This window comes from Corvus kubaryi, unplaced genomic scaffold, assembly GCF_017639235.1.
Source record: "Corvus kubaryi isolate FWS band 111438036 unplaced genomic scaffold, C.kubaryi_AGA036_p1.0 37385, whole genome shotgun sequence".
Classification (NCBI taxonomy): domain Eukaryota; kingdom Metazoa; phylum Chordata; class Aves; order Passeriformes; family Corvidae; genus Corvus; species Corvus kubaryi.
This window is the reverse complement of record NW_024581127.1, coordinates 18,056,168-18,068,946: the sequence shown is the minus strand read 5'-3', so window position 1 is coordinate 18,068,946 and position 12,779 is coordinate 18,056,168. Positions and strand designations below refer to the sequence as shown.

At 39.8% G+C, this 12,779-nt stretch overlaps 1 protein-coding gene and 1 non-coding gene across 7 annotated transcripts in view; one reads left to right on the top strand and one right to left on the bottom strand.

Moving 5' to 3' along the window:
* OXR1 (oxidation resistance 1) overlaps positions 1–12,779 on the bottom strand; it is a 274,281-nt gene that overhangs the window by 205,967 nt on the left and 55,535 nt on the right. The gene's annotated exons all lie outside the window — the stretch shown is intronic.
* On the top strand, positions 9,149–9,231 carry TRNAL-CAG. Its single transcript has one exon. It is a non-coding gene; the product is annotated as a tRNA-Leu (tRNA).

The following is a 12,779-nucleotide window of genomic DNA, read 5'->3' as shown; positions in this document are numbered from 1 at the left end:
TCTCCTTTCTTTATTTATTCAGTCTTCTTCTCAGCCCTCATTTATTTACTGTAATGTGCACAGTGAGAAAAATAAAAAAGCAAGCAGAGTACTTATAATGAACTAGTTGTGTTCAGAAAAGAATAATAATAGAAAATTTTATGGCCATTTCATGACAAACAGTTTAGATAGTAATCAGCATCTGCAGGTCTGTGTGGCACTGAGGTGCAAGATGCAGCTCTGGCTGAACAAAGCCCTCTTTGGCTGAAGAACCCCTGGGATGGACATGGATAACAGCAGTGTCCATTTTAAGTCCAGGATTCCCATGATAGCAAGCCATGCCATCCACATTACAGAAAACATCTGTCATTATTTTCACCTCATAGATCATGGTCTTTAAAAGCAAAAGACTGCACAAGCACAGTGAGAGACAGAAATCTGAGCCAGGCACTAGATTCAGAATGTTTACTAAATACCGAATTTAAAGGTGGATATTAGACAGCTTTCTCCCCTGTCTGCCAAACATTTAAAAAAATGCATTGGGTAAAACTACCCGTCCTGAAGAGCACATTAGCTGTGAACACGCTGTAAATCCAGGTTTCTGCATGGCAGAAAGCTGCCCTGCCCTTCCTACATTAATGAAAAAATTGAAGGACATTATTTTACTCTTGAACACACCAAGTAGTTTCTGTTGAAGCTGATGTACTACTCACAGTGGTAACTACTGCTCTTCATAATTACCAGCTGTGGTCATTGGGTACCTTAGATAGCACTCCACATTTGTGTAACACCCCATATATCTCATAATAAGTGCCATATTTTGTGGCTCTCTCCCACAGCCTGGGCTTTGGGCAGAACATTTACCTACCCTGTTCTTTGACACCTACTTGCAAAACAGAGCAGGTTACTCTGTGGGAATCTGAGAGTATATACCTATTGTACCTATGATTTTCAATTCCTGAATCCTACAGATCATCTTTCTGAAGCCAAATGTCATTTCTTCTTTACATCCACAGCATACTCACAGAGGACACCTCTCACCTCTTTGCTTTCCTATCTACTGAAGCAACTATTTCACTACCATTGTGTAGAAAAAAGGGGCAAGGTGTTGGGTTTTTTAAAAGGCATACAAATACAGCTGTATATTCTAGGAGGAAAGAAAACAGAAACACTGCACCGCACAACTATTAGAATACACATAATTTTTAAAAGTTCCCAAATATCTGACAGTAGGAATGAGATTTTTACCTACATATTGCAACTTCTTATTTTTCTTACATTGCCATATCACTGCTTTCACTAAAATGCAATGTTTTAAATTAAAAGGCCTCAGCTTCTCCTCTTCCTTGGGAGACATATACAGAGATTCCACTTGGAAGGGAAGAGTAGTGCCTGAAACCAAGTGGCAGCAGACCCATTTCTGACCTTACTTTAGCTGAGAGGACCCACCAGGCTCAATGGGTTGCACCTCCCGTACAGTGGCATGAGGGTACAGAGATCGCTCACAAGGAGGGGAAAAATGATACGGGAAAAATGATACTGCAAATATATGCCTGAACTTGCTGGAATTTTGTGAGGCTGTAATATTGCTAGAAGCCACAGGCCATCTGCCTTTACATACATAAATCTGAGAGATTTTCATGAAGAAGGTACAGCATACAATTAAACTGTTTTTCAGGCATTACAAGGAAAGCCATTTGATCTCGTCACAACACTAAAGCCTCAAAACATGAGTTCACCTGGCAATTCTGGGCCGACCGCCTCCAGCTAATGATAAAAGCAGGAAGGACCATCTGAGAAATCCTTAGTAAAAACACTAACTGACAATGTGTTATTTCCACTGGTCAAGGTCAACTTTTTCCTTATGAAACACATACAAGACAGCCAAAAGGACAATTTACTTAAATCAATAAGTTGTAATACCTGCAATGATTTACTGCAGTAGTAGAACATGCACATTTGAGAGAAGAGTATCTCCTCATCTAGGTTACAAAGCTCTTTAAAATAGAGCCAGAGCAGCATTCATTTCCCTTTGGTTGCAGTGAATAGTTTGAAGGTTGAAATTACATTCTCTGTTGATCACTGGAAGACAGGGATAGGGACAGACTATTGAAAAATTTCACAGTGTCCTTTTGGCTGCCTTCCAGTCCCATCTCCAAGTGGCTGCTATTCTGTTTAATGTAACTGGAGTCTACCCTTAGGATGAATATCTTTCTTCCTGACAGTTTTGTTCTTTTTCAAGGCAGGGGAACAGCCACAGACCAACAAAGACTGCCTCTCTCGAAGCCTCAGCCGAAGGGCTCAGGAATGGAACAAACATGGCCAAAATGCTGCTGCATGACTATCTTGCAAACGAATTTCTCTACAATTTCACTGAAAATGCAGAGAATATAACAGCTGAGGATAATCCCAGGAACAGAAATGCTTTTCAGTTGAAAAGATTTTAAAACAGCAATGGGTTTTGAGGAAGATCTGTTCCATAACTGCAATACATGGTGACCAGTCAGCAAAAGATACAGCCTTGATAAAAGATTATAAGCTACAACTGATTCTTGTAGTAACAATGTAGGCATTTTTAATACAGACACAGGCTAAACAGGCTGGTTGCATATAAGAGCTTCAGACCTTTAATCAGGGATTCCAGAACAAAACCCAACCTGCTTAAAAAGTCTTCAAACTCTTCACCCATAAAAGTTTATATAAATTCTCTAAGTGGATAGCCCTGGGTTAATTGCTAACGCAATTATACCCTGTTTGTACTGACCAGATATTAAAGTTGTGGCAGCACACAGGTTCAACTCACACACATCAGTCTGTGTCTAACCTACAGTGCCCTTGGGGCACACGCTACACTTACAAGTCCAGATTCCACTATGTGGTTGTTTTTCATGGCTACTGGCTCCAAAATTAACCAAGCCCCAAACTGACCAATTTCTGCAGGCAGAGTTACAAGCTTTCCTGGCCTTTAGGCTTCACCAATTACTGATGCTCCTCATGGACCTTCTTCCTGCTCTGCACTGCAGATGTTTGTGCAGCACAGAGGCTCTGAGGCACACAATAAATTGGTACCTTCTGCCTGTTATATCTGCAAGAAGCAAAACACTAAGGAGTTTAGCAGACATTTATGCTCCCCAAAATAGCCAGGACTGATTCACATTTACCCTGACTCACATAAGTTATCACAATCACATTACTTTCAGCAAAAACATCAGTTAAAAGGAATTTGTGTCAGGGCCACAAGCAAAGAACTATTCCATTACAGCATGCCTGTGCTGGGAAGTTGTTAACATCTTCAGCAATTCCCTTAGGAAATGTCAACAGTGGCACCACAAAAAAGCAAGCATATTTGTTTGTCTAAATATTAAGAAGAGCCTGAAACAGTTTCTAAAATGTCAACAAGAAACCCACACTCAAAACCAGCATGATTTCTTTTTGTTGCAAACATAAACAGTTCTTATGTTAGTTTGGAAAGCAGTTGATGGGCAGTCAGCCTGGGTACCAGAGTGAAGCAGATATTCCTCTTCACAGTACGCAAGAAATATACTAATCATGCAAATAGAAAGCCTTCTGAGGGAAAGAAAAAAGATACTATGTCTCTTTGGGATAAGAAAAGTAAACATGTAAATATCATGCTTTTAGAAAAAGAGGGACGTCTAAGGGATGGCTTATATTTGGCAGCTGCTGTGTTACTGTTTTCTGTACACAGTGAAGGGTGAACTATCTTGCACTTAATGTATTGCTTATTTCTTTTACATACTGCATAACACAGTCACAAGACTGTAGTATTGACAACTGCACTAACAAAACTCACTTTCCAAATATACAACACTCTTAAGAAACCTTCTACATTTTATAATACACTAATCGTTATTAAATATTTTAGTGTTCATATTACATAATATATACATCATTGTTATTTCTCATTATCTTTACTGTGGGATAATTAGCAGTGCTGAACTCACTGGTTGAACTCTTCTTCTTATTGCAAATAGGCCCATATAAAATCTGCTGGAGATTTGTTCCCTCTGTCCTCTACACCTCAGAAACAGCATTCACCTGTGTACCAGAGAGCAAGTGGCTGCAGATCCCACACATTCCACCTGGAGAGGAGAGAAAGGCTGCAGTGTTCAAAAGCAGGTGTCAAGCACAACTAATATCCAGTACCAACAGGCCTGGGATTTACTGTTTCCATAGAATTTTAGTATGTAGGAAGTGGCTTTATGACATGGAAATAGAAGCCAAGCCACTGTCAGGTACTGTCCTTTATTCAAAGCTTGTTTATACCCTGCAAAATATCTGGAAGAGACAATCCCCTCCAACACTCTAGATAATCCCACATGGTTCTCCTTTTTCTAGCTAGCACGAGGCAAGCCCTTCTTGAGCTCCCCCTTCACTAAATCCTCTGTTAGCTACATCCAGCTCTCCACAGCCCGGTCTACCAGCCAATACCTATTTAGCCCTGTTTAAGCTAAAACTTCTCTACCATGTCTCAGCCTTCCTGGAAATGGCCAAGAGAGGACACAGGGCCTCCATCACAGGTTATATGATAAACTGCTTTTGTCACTGGTTTTTCCACTTGAGTGTCTGGGAAACACAACATCATCTGATTAATTTAACATAAATAATTGACAAGCTACCTTCCAGTTCAATAGTTTGTTTGCTATTGCCTTTATAAATAAGGACAGAACTTTAATAGAGTATAAATGTGCAGTTGTGCTTCAAATATTTGAGTAACTTGCTATATAAAAATAAAGTCACCATTAACAATAAAATATAGTTATTCTGTCCCTATGAGTTTCCATGCTTATCACATCTCCAATGACTTACAGGTTCTTTTCTTTTTTCACTTTTCCTAACAAGCACAAGGATATTTTTCATTGCTGAACACTTGAGCTGGAAGCTGAAAGTCAGGTTAGATGCTTACTCATCAATTAGTAATTAGGATTTTGTAGGTCAAGTTCTGCCCCAGCATCAGCTGTCAAGTTACCTTTTACTGCAGCCATGTTAAACACAACCCCCCATCCACACCTTGTACTGACAATCACAAGTGTAACTACTTCCATCCATGGGGGTTGATGGTTACTGGACAGGAAGAGGACAGGCTGGGAACAGAACTGAGCTCAGCTCTTCACCTCAATGCATTCTAGTGAAAACAGTCAAGAAATCCACTGACTACGTTCACAGATTTAATGCCTTACCTTAAGCAGGAACAAAAGCCCACACCCGTGACTTTTGTGAACAGCAGACATGAAACATAAAGACACAAAGGCAGTTCTATCTTTTTGTTTTGAGGAACTCCTCAATTTCACTTGGAATTAAAAATATTAAGAAAAAAAAGTTATTCCAACTCAACAGGTAGCAATCACACAGCAATGAGTTCTCCAGCTGGTACTCATGTTCCTGATGAAATAGTGATTTGTGAGGAAAGAAGAGCTGAAACTCGGCATCCATATCAAGGGGATAGAAGGAACCTTCCCTCCCCTGCCACACACACAGATGCTTTATCTCTTCTGGATCATGCTGATAACATATGCTCCTGAGGCATTTTCTGTTACTATCACAGACAGTGCAGACATACTATGCCAGCCTTCTCAAGTATTCCTGATCTCCTACAAACACCACAGGGTTCCACACATTTAATCTGCTTTATATCTTCAAAAGGAAGATATTATTGGGGAATTTAAAGGCATGTACTTAATTCAAAGGAGGTTTATGAAAATTCTTGCTTATAAGGTGTTTTGAGGATGAGTTATCTAATAAGGAAGACCCATTAAACTGAGTAAGATGATTCTCAACATACATTGAATAGAGCAAGATGATTACTTTTTTTCTTAGCTGTGTCCCTCAGATCTCCAAATCCCACTGGAAGAGAGGGAATATGCCCAGGAAAAAGCCTCTCTTGCTATTCCCGCCTGTGACCACAACATGACCTAAAGTTCTGCTGCAAAGACAGCTGGCATCTGAGACAACACGGTCCTGATGCAGAGCAGTCTTGTTTCCAGCTTACAATCTGCTTCTGCTGCTGAAGTAAATATATTTTGAATATAAATGAGTGAGTCTGGTCCCTAAAGATTACAGGGGGCAGGAAGAGAGCATAGAGCTTCCCACATTCTTGGCAATGTTTTGAGTCTATGCAACTCTTTATATTTCTCTTTGTGCAACCAAAAAAGGCCTGACAACAGGATTAGAGATATCTGTAAAGTCAAGCACATTTGCTTTTGCAGAACTAGGGGCAAAATGTGAAGTTATAAGAATATTGAGAAGACATCATTATTTGAAGTCAAGTCTCTATTTAACCAGATTTAATGTCACTATCACCCATATAACATGCTCCACTTTCTCTTTGGAAGGAGGTGCATTGATCCCACTGGATAAAGTCATTCTTTTTGAATTAGTAAGTATTCCTTTCAGGGCCCCAGGGAGAACCCTGAAACATAAGGAGGAAAGCAATTCTATTCAAAGAAAGAACAGCACAAAAGATGCTCTCACTTTTTGAGAAGCTTTACTTAAAGCAGGACAGAAACCCAAAATGTCCAAGGAAGGGCTACCGAGTAACAGGAGGGATAGCAAAGGTAGGAGAGAGGCCTTTCATGTCAAGGGATGTCGTGATGCCTTTTATCTCGAGTACTGGAGATACTGGATCCAGCATTTAAATACATCAACTGGTGCTGTACACTGACAGCAGTGTAAATCACTGATTAGGTTAGGCACCACATAAAGCAAATATGAGAGACTATCAACAATGATACCTTTGCCAAAGAGTTTGTTCTTCACCTGCTATCATCAGAACATGTACTCAGGAACCTGTAGAGCAAATCCCTTTGACAGGTAATACCAATGCACTTTACAAACCAGGGACTTTCTTTTTAATGGATAAGGAACACATCTGCTGGAGCCCATCAACATCCTGCAACAGTACAACCTTCTGCCTCAAGTGTGATGGACAGGCAGCTACGTAAGTCTGTGCCAAAGTGTTTGGGCATACATATCTCTTTTTAAATATGACATTTTTATGGAGGTTTTCAGTTCACTTACTAGAGCTCAATTCAGTCCGTACGGCAACTGCATACCAAGTACCACTACATTTTGACCAGCAATTCATCCAGATCTGCAGATTTTTAGGGAACAGCCTGAGCATTAGGTCTGTAGTTAATGAAGTTCTGGGCCAAAAAAGGCCCACTGTTAAGAGTAGGCTTGAGCAGATTCTTCACCAAGGTCATTGTATGTTTGGTATGCACTTAGTTATGCTTTTCTGTGTGATCTGCCAGTCTGGAAGCCAATGGGTACCATTATCTTTATGACAGACTTGATTTAAATTAAGACCTATTGAGTCAATTTCCCAGCAATTAATGACATATTCAGTCAGCTTTACATCATCAATGTGTATGGAAGTAGGGAACACAAGGTTGTGGAGCTGCTGGCTGAAGACCCAGACAGGTATGTGCTGACAGCAGAAAGAGAGTAGGCTGCAACTGCTGCTCATTCTGGAGTTACTACACCATGAGTAGACTTTGATGGTCAAACTTCTGCCATCTGTATTTCTGCTTATTGGACTCTGCCCATCTTGCTATATACCAAAGCTGGAATAAATCTACTTCTGTTCAGTCCACCAGCTATTGTTTAGAAAAAACCAACCAACCAATCAAACAAACAGCACCACTTTGGCTAAGACTCTTATTTCGGCACATATAAACATGTTTTGTGACCTTTCCAAGACCCTGTTTCTATAGAATTTAAATATATTACTAATTCTAAATATGAGAAAATTGCACCTTCCAGTAAGTCAACCAAGACTGCTGAAGTGCATTACAGTGTGACTTCTGACTCCCAACATAACAAGAAGCGTAACATTTCCAGTATGTTGCAGGAATATTGGTTACACAGGCTAGTCTTTTCTTTCTGTTAGGCCTCAGACAAGACTGCTTGTTGTCCTGGAATGAGTACAAGGATAAAAGCGTAAAGGTTTAGGGTGCATTACAGCATATCCAAAATATAGCATTAATACTCTCAATTCACAAGTGTTCTTACATAAAATTGTTCAAAGTTATGGCACACAGTTGTAGAATCAAAAGAGTTTAGGTTTGAGGGGACCTTTAGCACTTACCTGCTCAAAAGTCTTGCTCAAAGCAAAGTCAGCTTTGAAGATAGATTTGACTCTGAAGTCAGGAAAAGAGAGAGCCTTGTCCAGTCAATTCTTGTGTGTCTCCAAGGAAGGACATGGCCAGTAGGTCAAGACAAGTCATTATTTCCCTCAGCTCAGCACCCATGAGACACCAAAGTACCGGGACCAGCACTTTTGGCTCCCCAGTGCAAGACAGACATTGACAAACTGGAGCCAGAATAATTGGTTTCTCCATACTGAAGCAACAATTTTCCTCCAATACCAGTATCAGATAAAACCAGTACTAATTCTTGGCCAATCTCCTAGGGACTGTAGCCTTTTTTTTCATTGGAAAATATTGCTTCTTAAGGTTCTAAGGAATATTTTGGGGCCAGAGATTCATTTGCCATTTCTGATAGTCTGGTTGTGTCATTTCAAATTTTTTTTTTTCTATTAAGTTTACATTCCAAACAGAGACACTGTACTTTAACATGATGCTTCCAAACAAGAACAACTCTTTCCTTTCATACGACTTTCACTCCCAAATGCTGACCAAATTTGTATATTTAGAGGTTCCTAGATTCAGTTTTCAAGCACATGAATTCTTTTGAAAAAATCCCGCAGCAAGAAGACATGCAATTTGTTTCAATGTCACAGCCCCCTTTTAAATATCAGAGAACTCTTACCATGAATAACTTGTACATATCTCAGGGGGATTTTCATAGACATTACAGGAAACAAATCAGCCTTAAGCAATGTCATTGTGAAACATACTGCATATCACATTTTTATTAATTTCTGTACAGCTTCAAATGTCTGCTTCATGGCATATGTAATATATGTGCAACAGTACCTGCTTCTTTCTCAACACACTAACACTCACTCACAGAATTGAACAGCTACGTGTATAAATAAACATCAGTTATTACAGTTACCAGAGAGTCAACACAAAATACGTTTTCATTTGGAATGTTTTTTAACACCCACTGTGTACAGAAAAATAATATTGCATCACTAAAAATATCTACAAATAGACAATGACGGGGCAGTGACAGCACCCCCACATGTGTCAGGATGGCCGAGCGGTCTAAGGCGCTGCGTTCAGGTCGCAGTCTCCCCTGGAGGCGTGGGTTCGAATCCCACTTCTGACATTCGTGTTTTGGGGCTGCGGCTGAGGATTTTGGCTTTGTGTACTTCGGGATAAAAAGAGGCTGAGGAAAAACATCATCGCACTCCACTGCTTCCTGAGGAGGGAAAGGGGAGGTGCTGATCTCATCCTCCAGGTGTCCGCTGACAGGAGGTGCAGGAGTAGTTCAAAGCTGTGTCAGGAGAGGTGCGGCAGAACACTAGGAATCCCTGCTTTACTGAGAGGGTGATCAAAAACTGCAATAGGCTTCCCAGAGAGGTGAGGAGTGCCCCAAACCTGTCACTGATTTAGAGGCTTTTGGATTACGCGCTTAAAAACTTACTTTAACATTTTGTCAGCCCTGAATTTGTCAGGCAGTTGATGATCACTGCAGGTCCCTGACAAATGAACTTTCTATTCTATTCTAAAATTAAAAAATGGTGTCTTAAAACAAAATGGAAGATCTAATTGTTTCTGCCTAAAGCAGACAGCAGTTCACAGTGCAACCCCCAAAATCTGGTGGGATTTCGCTTGCTCCCCAGTGTGGATACAAAAATGCTGCTAGCAAGGATTTTCTTGCTATTTTCTAAGTCCGTGAGAGACTTTTCTCTTTCACAGAAGAGGTAGCAGAGTTATGTAAAAACCAAACACCTGCAGCCTTGAAAAGTCTTGTTTATAGCATAGTAGAAAAATATTTTGACAATGGATGTTTCAGGATTTTAGTCAATCACCCCAAGGGGTGGCTGGTCCTTTGTCCAATTAGACTATGAAGAAAAAAGTCTATAAAAGAGTTTGTAAAATAAATCAATCAATCTTGCTGCACAATTCCTGCCTGCTGGATCTTCTCTCCTCCTCCTCCCTATGGCTGCCGGACATGGTGATATACCCTAGGGCATTCTTTCTTTTTATTATTTTTTTTAATACCCCAGCACCACGCCTGCACTAGCCCTCCACCTTCCTTCCCTGCACTAGCTCTGATGCTGGATGCCAGGCCAGGCACCTCACTGGCGCAGTGAGAAACGTTACTGCCCCAAGATGGGCTTCTGCAGCTCTAGGGAGTGGCACCCACCTACCAGGCAATCACCCACAGGGTTCTGGCACTTGCTTAAGTGGCAGGAGAAGGGGAGTGAGCACGAGAGGGAGAAAGCAAAACCTCCCTCTCTCCCTCTTTTGCCAGAGGTGAGTTATTCTGCCTCCAGATGTTTTCTAAAACTACAGCTTCCAACTCAATGCTAGATGCTTTTTTCTTACTTTTAACTTGGTCTCCAGAATACTCTGGATATTGCTTTGTGTTCTTGATTTGTTAAAATTTAAAAACCTCTCAAAAGCAGATACGAATTGGTAAACTAATTAAATTTTCATGTTATGTATTTAGAGTTAAATACATATTAAGTGAAATTCTAGAATACAAAGTATTTCTGAGAAGCAAGATCACAAGAAACAGTCACAAGAACATTCTTCCCATGAATGAAGTAGAAGACTAGAAATTTTAGTTAATTTTAAATAGCCAGCACTGCAAACACTCAGCATACATATGATAATGACCTCTGTAAACACATAACACTAGATCATTATAAATGAGCAGCTAAAATAGGTGAATCAATGAATTATTCCAGGGGAAGGAACAAACTGAGGTAGTGTTTTAATTATGTGATAGTAACACAAACTCTGACAAAGGTAACTAATTCCTTCCACCTGCAAACACTACTAAACAGTCCTTGAGTAGAGTGCTTACCTGCACAAAATACTTCTCTACCACACCTAGTGTACAGAAGATATATATCTGCTTTTCTCCAGGACTTAACCTATGGGGGGGTGTTAACCCATACATTCTTACTCGGCAAGCAGCACTACAGGCTGTCAACATACACAGGGATTCTTTCATCTCCTGAACTGTTAAAGTGTTTAATTCCACATTCCTGACAGCAATTCTACCAGTACTGGAATTCTGAAAGCAGCACATTTGCCTGCTTTGAACACACAGCAAGTCCAGCATGTCTGGATCTGCCAAACAACAAAATCAGTAAGAAGCCACTTAAAGCAGTAACCCTGAACTCTGGAGTTGCAGGATGCAGAGCTGGCTGGTTGTCCTGTGGGATCCATTTTGGATGAACCCTGAAATCAACATCATCAAGTCCCACCAACAAAATTTACAGTAGTAGTATATTATCTACCTTATAGAGGCATCAAATCAATATTAATAGTAGTAATTTGATCAAAACTAAGAGTGTAGATGCTTCCCAAAGTTTGAAGGAAAAAATATAACTGAGGTAGAGATATACATAGATATACATATAAACCATTAAATAATTATATGTGACAAGATAACCAGCAACTTTGAGGTCTTGAACCTCCTTAGCTTCATTTCAATTATAACATGAATATTGAGATCATATAATTTAGAACAGATGTATCTATAGTATGAGATGGTTTAAGTATCCTAGAAAACTACTAATGAGAAGATTACTAAATAATTATGCATTCAAATACCTATTCAGGACTGCAGCTTTTTTCTACAATCCCTTCCTGATCCTACTTTAATTCCCACTGAGAGGCCTGCATGGAGGGCAGAGAGAGAGAGAGAACTACACAGAGCTTCAGCCACCACTCAGGATAAGAAAAGCCCCAACTCCAGTGGCAGTTCACAAGTTGCTTCAGTGGTCCTAGGATTCATCCCATGATGCAGGTCATCTGTGAAACAGCAGCATTACAGATGCATAGAGCCACAGGATAAAAACTCTGCAGCCAAGAATTCTTCATAGCTTGTAGTTAACAGTATTTCCCTTCTCGTAACACATTGTAATGGGTAAATTATATATGCAAATAAGATTTAATTTGGATTTTCAATATAATCACAAAATAAAACATAATATTCTTCCAAGACAACTCTTCCATAATTATAGACTGTAAGAATGAATAAAACTAAAGAGGGAGAGGGAGGGTTAAATCCTAGGCCATCATAAACAACAGAGACCATAGGACTTCACCAAGAAATCTTTGTGTAAAGTTCAATTCCTTGTTCTCAAGCAGATAATTTCTCCTGGATTAAAGGCCTGAATGGAACAAAATAATCTGTCAAATCCTTCATTAATGTTAGGTATGTAACAGCCACTTTTACAGATATGGACCAAATTGCAGCAAAACACACAGAAACTGACAGAACTGACAGAAACGAATTCTGTGGAGACAAGTCTCTTCCTATAAATTTGCTTTCAGAAACGTTCACAAGATGGACTGGACAGAATTTAGAGAGGCATTTGAGGGGAAGAAAAACAAGTACTTAAAAAAATCTGATTATCAGCATGTATGCTTGGTATTTCATAATCACATGCTGATATCTGCACTCTTTTATACACAAGCTGTTTAGTGAGGCTCAGAAACTCTTCACATGAATGTGTTCAGCTCTGTGGGCAATTTAAAACTAAAAGAATCATATTGGCTACACAAGATCTCCAGACTTAAATAAATTTCATTATTAAAGGAAGCACATGATCAGCCTTTTCTGAGATTGAAACTGCATACATCTTAGCCATTGCTAGTCACAAGGATTGAGACCCAAACTCTCATCATTTG